This window comes from Aphelocoma coerulescens (assembly GCF_041296385.1).
Source record: "Aphelocoma coerulescens isolate FSJ_1873_10779 chromosome Z unlocalized genomic scaffold, UR_Acoe_1.0 ChrZ, whole genome shotgun sequence".
Taxonomy (NCBI): domain Eukaryota; kingdom Metazoa; phylum Chordata; class Aves; order Passeriformes; family Corvidae; genus Aphelocoma; species Aphelocoma coerulescens.
Genome location: NW_027184085.1, coordinates 19,412,507 through 19,424,399, shown reverse-complemented (window position 1 = coordinate 19,424,399; position 11,893 = coordinate 19,412,507). Strand labels below are relative to the sequence as shown.

The following is an 11,893-nucleotide window of genomic DNA, read 5'->3' as shown; positions in this document are numbered from 1 at the left end:
GGGATGTGGTGGGAGGGATCCAGAGTCTATCTCCCCATACAGCTCTTCTAGAAGCTCTTTTAGGGTCTTCTACTCTCTAATTTGCCAGAGCCCACATGGGGCCCACAGACACTGTCCACTTCTGCCATCTCTTGTAGCAGAAAATTCCTATGCCAGCCTTGTAGAGAAATGTTTTCTTTCACCTGCTTTAAACTGATCTCTGTCTAGTGCTCCCTCATTCTAGTTTTATGGGATTTGAGATTTAGTGAATCATAATATTGAATGCACCTTATTGCTGCCTACATGGTTTTGTAAAGGACATTGCTTCTTTTCATGGCTGCAAAGTAAACATCCTGAAACAATATTGGAGATTTCCATTCCCTTTGCTCTTAGGAGAGCTGTAAGTCACGGAATTCACCACTCATTTAAGAGAGAAGCACAAGCTTTAGACCCGGCTTTTAGTGACAAGTGGTGTTTTCACATGATTAGTTTCTGAGTTTCTCATAGGTCCTTTCCACAATTAACCGCTCTGCCTGAGGGAAAGGAATTAGTTACTTCCCTGTTTTGCGCGCTCACGAAAATACTGCCAGGAACACACCTGCAATTTTAGCTCAAATGCCTTTGAAAATTCATAGACCAGTTTTGAAAACTACCCATGACTTCTTTAAGCTATGTAAATACTTTTCTTCTAGTTAATGTCTTGCTGAATTTTTGAATTAATCATTCAGACATTATTCTCATTAGTGCTCCCCTGTCAGTTAGCCCTGAAAACGGTATGGCACGACTTGCTGAAAAGTACAGAACATTTTGATGGCAATCTTCAGAATATATATATATCTTCTGGCCATAGATACGATGGGCTCACTAACTAGTCCATGCTAGCACACTCTAAAGAAGAGTGGGAATCTTTAGCAATCTGCCCCAGAAATCTGCATACCAGTTTCTCCCTCTGGAAACAAAACCAAAAAAAACCAGGCTGACCACAAAGGGACTGCCTGCATATTAATTTGCCCAAATTTGTAAGGTGCCTTGAGATAAAAGGTGTTATGAGGACTCTGGGAATGGAGCCAAAACATGTCTCCCTGATGTAGCCCTGAGTAATTCTGTGCAGCTCTACCACAGGAATGATCTTTCTGTTCTCCTAAATCTGCTGGCTGCCTGTGTTGCTCTATTTCATCTTAGTTGTTAGAAAACAACTAGCTCAAGGCCTTGAATCAGCAATAAATTAACTTTTTTAAACAAAAAAACATAGCACACCCAGTAAATCAACTGACCTTTAGCCCTGAAGACAAAACTCAGAAATACATTACTGTTTGTTTTGTGATGCACCAGGCAACACTCTGGTCCTTTGCATCCTCATGTGGTGCTCCTGCTGTTAGGGTGTAGTGGTTTGGTCTAAAATACTCATTACTGTTTATTTTCTGTGAGATAAGAATTAGGAGAAATGCAAAGCAGGCACCAACTTGAATGAATATAAAGAAGTTTATTAACAGACCTAAAAGAAGAAAAGGAAAAAAAAATTATACCACCTTTAGAACTCTCCTCCTCCCCCCACCTTCCTCCCTTCTCCCACTGACAATGTAAAGACAACCCTTAAGATGTTCAGTCTGTTTACCACTTCCATAATAACCTTGTTCAGTCCATTGAGAAAGAGAAGTCTCTTTTTGCTCATGCTATGAAAACAGTATCACACCGAGACAGCCACCCACTTCCAAATATTGTTCAGTCCATTTAGGAAGAGGAGTCTCTCTGCTTGCGATGTGAGTCCCTTCCCCCGACTTGCAGCTTTTCCCGCAACTGCTTTCGAGGGTCCACTCTTGAAAGTTTTCTGGGGTACAATTTTAAGGTTGAGCTGTTCAGAAACAAAAAAAAAAACAGAGGCCCTTCTCCTTCCCTGGGAGCAAAGGGTCATCTTCATCTTTAAGACTATCTCTGGAAGCATCTCTAGGAATTGAGGTTTTTCTCCTTTCCTCTTTGGAGCAAAAGTCCTCATCTGGTTCATCTGGTTCATCTGGTTCATCTCTCTCTGTCCAAACTTCTCATGAAATTACAGCTGCGGCAGCATCTGCCTATTGCTTATGACTTGAACACTCCACCCCCCATATCTTCATGAAATTACAACGGGATACTCTGATATATCATTGCTTCACAACAGACTTTCAGCTTTAAGCATCTCCTCTCTCTCTTCCCTCAGGTTTTCAGCTCTTCACAGCAATAAAAGGGTTAATCTCACCTCGGCCTTACAGCTGGAATGTGGCTTATCGCTGTTGGTCCCCTGGCCTCTGCCGGACAGAGGTGCCGCTTTGCTGAATCTCGGCCGCAGTGGAGGGGGGGTTCCGAGCCGCTCCGGCTGCCCACGGCAAGGCAGTGGGAGGGGGGTTCCATGGCTGGAACAGGCCCATGGCTCCAGGATGGCCGTGGCCCGGCCCGGCCTGGCCCAAGCAGGGCCTGGCCGGGCCTGCTGGCCCCTGCACGGGGCCTGCAGCCACCTGTCCCAGCGCCGGAAACGAGAGAGCTTGGGGGGGGAGTTTGTCTATTCTTAAGTGTGGATCACAGAGGCGGTCACAACTTTAAGTGGCTTAAAGAACTGTCCATATTCAAACTGGCCAGCTGATAGGTTCTATTAGGTCCCAGAGGAAGCTGTAAGCACCCCTTAGCAAGGATATCCCTTCCGGGACTATGCTTGCTAACCTATGACATAGGGCTACACCATCACAATGTCACAGTGATTCAGGCTCTGAATAACCTGGAGTTTCTTCTCCTGGAGCATGTTAATAGGTTAAGCTCACAGTTGCTAATTTTATAGTATTTCAAAAGATGGTTATATATTTATGCATTATTTATTGCACAAATCTAGCATGATACATTATTTACAGCAGTATTAACAGTATTTATTATTTATTATGTTCCTATGTTAATATATATTCCTTCAAGCAAGACTTTTTGCCGTGTTGTTTGTTGAGTTCAGTTTCTGGAGTGAGTATTCTGCAAAGTAGACAGTACCGTCCTGTGGGCTGAGACTGCTGAAATCTAATTAGCTTGGCTAAGAAATGCCATTCACTTCTGCCTGAGCAATGTTTTATAACCTGGGGATGGATTGTGGTTAGCTCTGTCTGGGTATAAACAACCATGAAGAGGGATGCAAGGTATCTGCTCTCCTCTTCTATGTAGTGTGCTAGTGCAGAGTCCCATAGTCACAAGTTTCTTTTCCTCTGCTTGTGGGCCTGGGCAGACCCACAGACTGCTGCAGCTGCTACAGATATCCAGTGAGTTTTGGACACAGCTGTCCCCTTCGTTTTTCTCCCTTTGAGGGAAACCAGAATAATGGTAAATAGAAAATTGCACAAGCCTCAGCTGATCCAGACATTGGGTGGTTAGGACAGTGATTTCTTGAAATGACATTGCTTTTGCAGCAGAAGCTCTAGCTTAGAGTCATTAGACCTTCACAAAAAGGCCTGGCTGAAATAAATTATTTTTGCTGGGGAATAGAACTATACAATGAAGACATGTCCAGTCCTCTGTGGCTTAAACTCAGCAACTGACCTCTTGTTTTGGAGGAACAGAGCCTGAATCGTCTGTCTCTGAGAAGAGCTACTCTTGGGCAAATCAGAAATAAGTGTTGAAGACTGTGAAGGGCTGGAAGGCCCCTGGTAGCAGAAATAGGAACCCAGACTGAATACAAGCTTCAAAACAGTGGAGACCACAGCTCCATCCCTCCTCAGGAGTGCTGGCAAGCTTCTCCCTGGAAGCATGGGGTGGAGGCTTCTTCTGAATAGTGTTCAGCTTTGAGTGGTCTTCAAGACCCACCTTCCATTCCCACCCTGTCAAATGCACTGCCAGTCCACTTCTACATACCTAGAGCCATGTCCAGTGGTCTGATTTGCTTACATGTTTTTGGGCTTATTCAAGAAGTACCTGTCCTGAAGCAGGTCTCTCTCCTTCCAGCGCTGCCACCCTGGACCTCATTTCTCCGGGCTGGCACACTTTAGTTGCACCTTCTTCCATGACTTGTCATTGCAAGAGGCTCTGGAGGTCACTCTGGGACACTTTTCACTTGGTGGTGGCTGTTTGCCATGCAGCCCTTACTGCTATTAGGTGCTGAGGACATCTAAATCTCAAAGACAGTCGGTTAGGAGCTTCTTAACCCAACTAATTTTCAATGGGAACACTGTCCCAGGTGGGTTTGAGATATTGTCTGAGGCTTCAAGGACTTTCATGGCCTAAGTTATTTGGTCATTGCCATGTCAAATCTTTTTGAACCACCCAGCTCCCTTTATGTCTGTGAGGTGTGTTATTTGTGTCCTGATTTTTCTAGTTACTCTGTCTTTTTATCTTTGGTCCCCCATATTCTATTCAGTTGACTCTCTGAACCAAGGCCTCTTCATTTTGCCAGCTTGACTCTCCTCCTCTGGTCTTCTCAGCTTGCCTCAGTATTCTCCCCCCTTTGGTTTTTCTGTCTGCACCGAAAACACTAAAACTGTCTCACATCACCTCTGTTGACAAAACTGTTGTGCATACTCGTTGATTTTCACACTTATCCTGACTCATTCCTACTAACAGTGGTGGAAAAACAGCTGTTTATCTCAATTAAATTTTGATTGGCAATTAGCATCTACCTGTCACTATTATTCAGTTTTCTCCAGTGTCCCCTTCAGCTACTTTCTATGCTATTTTTTCACCTGGTTTCCATGAGAACCATTTCAATGTATCTTTATCCTGCCAGCCCTATATTTGGTTCCTGTCAGGAAAGAACAAATAATATATTCTCAGGCAACATTTGAGGCTTCAGCTGCTCCAGCAGCACTTAGAATATGGTGAGAGTCACCTCATCAAAATATATCCAGGACCCTCCTTGTGCCCCTATCCTTCTATACCATAATAAATGGAAGTCTATCCCATAGCACACTGTTGGTGTACACCCAGCTTCAGGAGACAAAAGCTTTACAGGTACACCTCAAATCTCCAACTGTAGCAGGGAACAAGAACAAAGAGGGTGCTCTGGTATCCTTTTCCTTGAGAAAACAGCTAGCTTCCATTCAAATCTCACCAAACAGCCTGTGTGATGGGCATCTGGACTTTAAATGTGATCCCTTCCTTCTGTTTTGCTGACTGGCCTTGTGAGAGCTCCTTCTGGAAGTTCACTGAGCCAGTCACTTGCAGTTTCACTGAGAGAATGAAATGGAAGAGATAGGGCTGCTCTCCTCCAATGGGACTTGCAGTTCCCTGGCACAGAGAAGCAAAGGACGAAGCTTTGAAAAGGTCCCAGATGGGATGGCCAGGTGAATGGCCCGTTAGGAGTCAGAGCAGGACATAAACCCTCATGAGTGGCAGTAAAGCACAACACAGGGATCTCTCAGTGCCCTCAGGGCAAAGCAAGTGCAACAAATTAAAGATGATGTAATTTGTGTGAAAGACATTGCCGAATAACGCAGTGCTGTATATAGCCTCTGAGAAACTTATACTAAAGGACTATTTACTTCACAAAGTTGTCCCTCACCACCCAGCAAGAGTATTTTTAAAAACCATTAGCTGGGCTTGGCATATGTGAGGGCCTAAACAGTCATAGTTCATTTTTTGCCAATGCATCAAATCTTGTCCACCTACAGCCTTATGACAACACCAGTTATTATATCTTTAAAACATGGTGGTTCAGATGGTTGAGTATCCCTCTGTATGGAGGTGCTTGTTTCAGTTCAGCACCTGCTTTGGCTTAGGGAGATAGTCCTTACATTGTGGGGAGTAACAAACAGCTGGTAGTCAGTGCATAGTACTGCTCTATGTGGGTTTGTGAGAGCATATCCTAATTTCATTTTATATCTAGCCTGAATGGGAGTGCATGACATGAGGGCCAGTGGTGTTTGCACCAGTTAAATTATCTCAGTGTAACCTTGTCAAAGTCCGAAGTCCAAGATACATCCATGACGACTTTGACACTCTTAGTCAGAGGCTCATGTAATTACTTGTAATTACTTATTCCATGTATGAGAGCAGTATGAAAAAGGAAGAATCAAACTCCAGTTCTTCAGGAAGACAGTGGAGGCAGCATCTTCATCTGTGCTGAAATAGCTACAGTAAATGCTAGATAAGATGAACGTGAAGTACTCAGTAAGAAAAAACATCAAGTATTGCAATATTTTTAGTAAGTCTTTCAGTAAATTCCCAACTCATTCACCATTTTTCACCTCACCTGGATCAAGGCAAAAGGCCTCAGAGATTAACTCTCCAAATGCTTTATGAAAATAAGCAAAAAGATGGCCTGTGCCATCTTCTCTCATCCTCCTCTCCCTCATAAAGCATTTTCATGTGAGTCTGCTGGGAAGGAGCAGAGGTGGAAGAATGAATAAAATAGGCAGAGGTACTGAGAGGAGAGGAGAAGCTGACTAATAGCCAGGGCAGAGAGACATGACGGTTCCCAGGTGCAGAGAATTAAACAAATCTTCTGCATTTGCAGGGCAGAGGAGGTCTAGGAATGGATGGGAAATGAGGATGATTTATTGGACCTTAGGCCAGTGTCTCTTTCAGACTGAATCACTGCCTCTTTGAGTCTGACTTGTTTTGACTTGAAGTTTCTTACTGCTTGGTCAGACCAGCTGAAGGAAAGGTAAGTCCTAAAAATTGTCCACTCTCTCTCTTACCTTGCCTAAGAAGATATACTATTTCTCTCTTGAAAAGGGTTCATATTCCATCTTTAGACTCGCTGTGAGCAATGCTGTTGAATTTTTGGTGTCTTCTGCTGCCTTATGCTCTTGATGTTTATTCAAATGCTGTCAGCTAGTTGACCTGGGTTAAATTCTGTCTGTAATCTGGAGATAAGAAGATCTGTCTCCCACACATAGCCCATTAAACTTTCTAGAAAAACTCCAGATACAAGTATCTGGTGAAGCAGATTCTTAAATAACTTGGTGCTGTGGACAAGGAACTATGACTCATAACTCAAACAGAGGGTATGACACCTGTGCAAACTCTGGAGTTTTTATTTCCAGATTGTTACATTGCTGGATTTTCTTTGAAATTTCATTTGTTCTTTGCTCAGTAACTTCCTGACTTACTTTATGAGATGTATTTGTCCCTGACATTAGCGGAGAGATGGAAATGCCCATGAAGAAGTGAGGCAGACGTGAGAGGTAAAAATCAGGGTTGTGACAAAGACACTGCCACTTTGTGGAGCTCCCACCTGACATTAAGAAGATCTTGTCAAATATATTCTGTTCCCAAACAAAGCTTATTGATGTTTATGCTTGCTCTGATTTTGAAGCTAACACAGATGTATAAACTGACATCCCGACACGGACCTGACGTCCGTCAGCTGTGTTTGGTCCAGATGGTCAGCAGAGTCGGGACAAACCTCTGCCCTGGGAGGACGTTGCCATCACCTTCAGCAGAACTTCATCACAGAGAACTGGTCATCAAAAATACATTGAAAAGCCTGAGAACCCTGTTAAAAATCCTAAAATACCATCATGTTTGTCAATTAGAGTCAGGTCTGCTTAATCACAACTTGTTTGCCAACATCCAATTTTATCAGCTTAATGAAAAAAAAGAAAAAAGTCAAATCTTGTTCACATGTCCTATTAAACTAGTTTCTGCTTTAATCTGTGTGATGCTGAGACAATGCCAATAAAACAAGCATGATTTAATCAGCTCTGACTGTTCTGATCTGACAAGCACCTTCATTTGGAGAATGATTACTTGGCTATCCATAGAATATTCATGGACTCTACAGGGTATTCAGCTCTCCCTCTATACTTGCCAAAGATTTCTGCTGGAATTATAGGTCTTGTTTCCTGACATGTGTAGAAGAATAATATTAGCCATTCCAAATACATTTAGGAATAACAAAGCAAAATTAATTTATGATCTATATTCAAACATGTTTTTCCAAACTTAAGCAGACTGTTTGTTGTTTCTTCAAGAGTGGGGGAGATTCGCTCTCTCCAAGGGATGGCTGCTAAGGAGCCGTATGTGGGACACAGCACTAAATATTCCTCTTGTGTAGGCCGCTCACTCGATGATCAAAGGCGTTTGTGGTTAACAAATTTAAATTTTGCACCTCTCTCTAAAACCAAAACACTGCTTGAATGCCAGTGGTGCCAATCAATATTTTTCTGCTACTCTTTCTTGCATGCATTTTATGACCTTACCTGTCCCAGGCTGTCTGGGCTGTGTACATTGTTCAAATACCCTTAAAGTCTGCTTACATAAGAAATACTAATTGAGGGCAAAAATAATCACTCCAGTTTACAGAAGTATTTGCAAATGTGGAACACCATTTTTGCCTGCATTTGGGAACTGGGTGGCAAAATTTGATCACTTTATGTTTGACTGTTATAGTGTAATTATAATGTTATTTATTTTGACTCCTCCTGATTCTTTCTAGCCATTGGGAGATTTATAGAATTCCAGAGTGGTTTGGGTTGGAAGGGGTCTTAGAGATCATCTAATTCCAGCTCCCTTACTATGAGCAGGGATACCTTCCACTAGACGAGGTTTCTCAAAGATCCATCCAACTTGGCCTTTAATACTTCCATGCTTCTGGTCAACCTGTTCCAACCTGTTTTACCTTCATAATAAAAAATATTTCCTAATGTCTAATCTAAATCTGTCTTCTTTTAGTGTAAAGCCTTTCCCCTTGTACTCTCACTATCTGCCCACTTAAAAAGTCACTCTCCCCATTTTTTATAAGCCCCCTTCAAGTACTGGAAGGCTGCAATGAGGTCTCCCTGGAGGTTTCTCTTCTTCATGTAGAACAACCCCAGCTTTTTCAGTGTGACATCACAGGAGAGGTGCTCCAGCCCTCAGATAATTTTTGTGGCATCCTCTGGACCTGCATCAACAGGTCCATGTCCTTCCTGTGCTGGGACCCCAGAGCTGGATGCAGCACTGCAGGTGGGGTCTCAGCAGAGCAGAGCAGAGGGGCAGAATCCCCTCCCTGGCCCTGCTGGCCGCGCTGCTTTGGATGCAGCCCAGGACACGTTTGGCTCTCTGGGCTGTGAGTGCCCATGGCTGGGTCATGTCCAGCCTCTCACCCACCAGCACCCCCAAGTCCTTCTCAGGAGCAGGACTGCTCTCAGTGAGATCATCTCCCAGTCTGTGCTCTTGTCTGGGATTTCCCCAGCCCAGGTGCAGCACCTTGCCTTTGGCCTTGTTGAACTTCATGAATTTCTCATGGACCCACTTCTCAAGCTTGTCCAGATGCCCCTGGATGGCATCCCATCATTCCATTGTGTCACCTGCACTGCTCAGCTTCCTGTCACCTGCAAATGTACTGAGGGTGCACTCGGTCCCACTGTCTCTGTCACTGATAAAGATACTGAAGAGTCCAAGCCTCAAGACAGCCCTGAGGGACACCACTCATCACTGGCCTCCACCTGGACATAGAGCCATTGACTGCAACTCTCTGGCTGCATCCATCCAGCCAATTCCTTATCCACTGAAAAGACCACCCCTCAAATCCATGTCTCTCCAATTTGGAGATAAGGATGTTTTGAGGGACCATGTCGAAGGCCTTACAGAAGTCCAGGTAGATGACATCACTTCGTCTTGGCTGGTCAACCTCGTACACTACTCTGCTGCAATGTCTGCTGTGGTTTTTAGATGGTTTTTAGATGGAACTGAGTTGACATTTTGTTGACAGATTTTTATAGCATCAAAACAGGTTGATTCAGTAGCCTCTCTCTAACTTGGTTACATCAAACCAACAGCACAAGGTATGTGGATGGTGCTGTTGCTGGAACCCACAGCTCAGCTGTGGGCTTGGACGGGGGCAGGAGTCAGGAGAAGCCAGGGCACAATCACATCCATTAGAGCTTCAGGTGTGTGAGTAGTTTAGACTTTTTTTTTTTTCCTTCTTTTTTTTCTTCTTTTTTTTTTTTTTCCTGAGAACTGGGTCCTAGCACTAGGCTTACTATTACAAGATCAGACTACTAAAGTGCAAATAAACAAAATATTTATATGCATAATCTATTGGGAAAACATAATTTTTCTCAGTCATATTGTCACTCCAAAGAACTTGAATTCAGGAGGTTTAGGTTTTGCCCAAAACTTGCTATGTCAGCTCTCTTTTAACCAGGGGATACCACTATAGACAGAAGGGTAAGTGATCAGAAGATTACTGTCTCCTGTTTTGAAATACTCATTCAAAATAAAAGCAAGTTTGTTACTTGAATATGGACATATGAGCAAGCAGCCTCCTATTCTCAAACCATGTCATGCTTGATTTTCTCAACAGTTACAGAAGGTAAATTTACGAGGTCTTGGTTTTCACTGTTTTTCTTCCACTGAAGACAATGGAAAAAACTTCCAATAATTTTGTGGAAACATGCTTTGGCCCCTAATGACTCTACTTCTCTCTTTTCCCACATTTTCCTTTTGAACAACAGACAAATGATACATCCTGAAAAACAGCGCCCTGACTAAGGCTGGAGAAAGATTTAAAAATTAATGGAGAGAACTATTATTTTCTGTACATAATACTGTACACAGGTCTGAAAATTATAGTTCCTAACATTTTAACACATCAAAGTAATTTTTTTAAAGGTGTTACTTTCCATTTTCTGTCCTTGTTAATAATTTAACAGTTTAAGAAGATGTTGTAAAAGTAGTTTACTTCATTGTTTCTGTTTTACCACAGTGAAACAGTTCCCAGATTTGTTTGGGTGTTTTTTTCCCTAACTTTGAACAATGAAAAGGGAAACATGTCCTTTGATTATGCAAATTTACCACGGAATCTGTCTTGAGAATTTATAGCTGAAAATACCAAAACACATCACTTAGGGGTTATGTAACAGAGGAAAAGGAATGATCAGAGAACATCCCCCAGAAACTCACTCCCTGAATTTCTTTCCTGTTCCTCTGTGTCAGCCTGGAGAGGCTGGAAGATGAAAGAAGAATATCTTGTTTAGTCAATGTTGTCTTAAGCCAACTCTGCTTTTGCTGCTAAAGATCATTTCAAATGAGGGTATTGACCCAAAGAGAAATGTGGTGGTAAAAGCCCCTTTTTTTCCAGAGTACGTACACATGTCCAAGTAGCCAACTGTGGCTGATGTTACACCGTCCCTTGGGGTTGACTGCCAAGCTGCAGCACTAACCAAATCCCTGCTTGGTTGCCATAGGGTTTTACATAGCACTTTCTGTGTAAAACTATACTGTTTCCAGAAGAATTGCATGATCTATGCTGCTATGAGCCACTCTAAGGACTGCCTGTCTCAAACACAGTTAAAGCCACAGAAGGACTTTGCTATGAGATAAGCACGGAATGGAGTGATAGCCCATGTTTTTAAGGAATAGGGACCTTTTTTTCTGCTGCTAAAGCTCTTTCTATCTCTTCTCTACTCTCTCCCTTTCTTGTATTCTTTGCTTTCCCCTCCACCCACCCTGCACTCCATAACCTTCCATCTGTTCCCAAAGGCACCGTCCACCATTTAATTCAGAAGTTAGTACCTTTGCATTTGTGTGCTGGGTCACAGCCTAAGTCTGACTCACGTCCTCCCAGAAAACTGGCCATGGAGTGCTGGAGCATTTCTTCTCTCTGTGCCAGCAGTCCACACACACAAAAACACACCCCACCAAAGCTCGGGAATTAGGCTCCCATTTTCATTGAACTTGCAGCTGCTTTCACTGCATGAAAGTGTCCATTTCACTACATGCTTTCACTGCTCAGCATGAGGTCGCAAGCTTTCTTATGTCATGCCACCACTGTAAATGCATCAGTTGAAAATGTGAAAACCAGCATGTTCAACCCAGACAGCCTAAGTGACTCAGGAAAAGCCTGATTCCAACAGACTGGCTACCTGAGGCTGAAGCAGAAATTATGTCTCTTTCCTCTGTTTGTTTTCTTCCCATCCTCATTCACTGTTCAGACTGAAGAATCCTCTCTGCCTGTCCTCATACTTCCAACTTTTCTCTGCCAATATGG

The 11,893-nt window shown here is 43.1% G+C and overlaps 2 long non-coding RNA genes across 2 annotated transcripts; one reads left to right on the top strand and one right to left on the bottom strand.

Moving 5' to 3' along the window:
* Positions 1–4,946: 4,946 nt before the first annotated feature.
* Positions 4,947–6,320, bottom strand: LOC138103565 (uncharacterized). The gene is made up of 2 exons (XR_011147756.1): positions 6,167–6,320; positions 4,947–6,057 (listed from the first exon to the last, which is right to left on the bottom strand). It is a non-coding gene; the product is annotated as an uncharacterized lncRNA (long non-coding RNA).
* A 116-nt stretch (positions 6,321–6,436) lies between these two features.
* Positions 6,437–7,616, top strand: LOC138103564 (uncharacterized). The gene is made up of 2 exons (XR_011147755.1): positions 6,437–6,580; positions 7,235–7,616. It is a non-coding gene; the product is annotated as an uncharacterized lncRNA (long non-coding RNA).
* Positions 7,617–11,893: the final 4,277 nt, after the last annotated feature.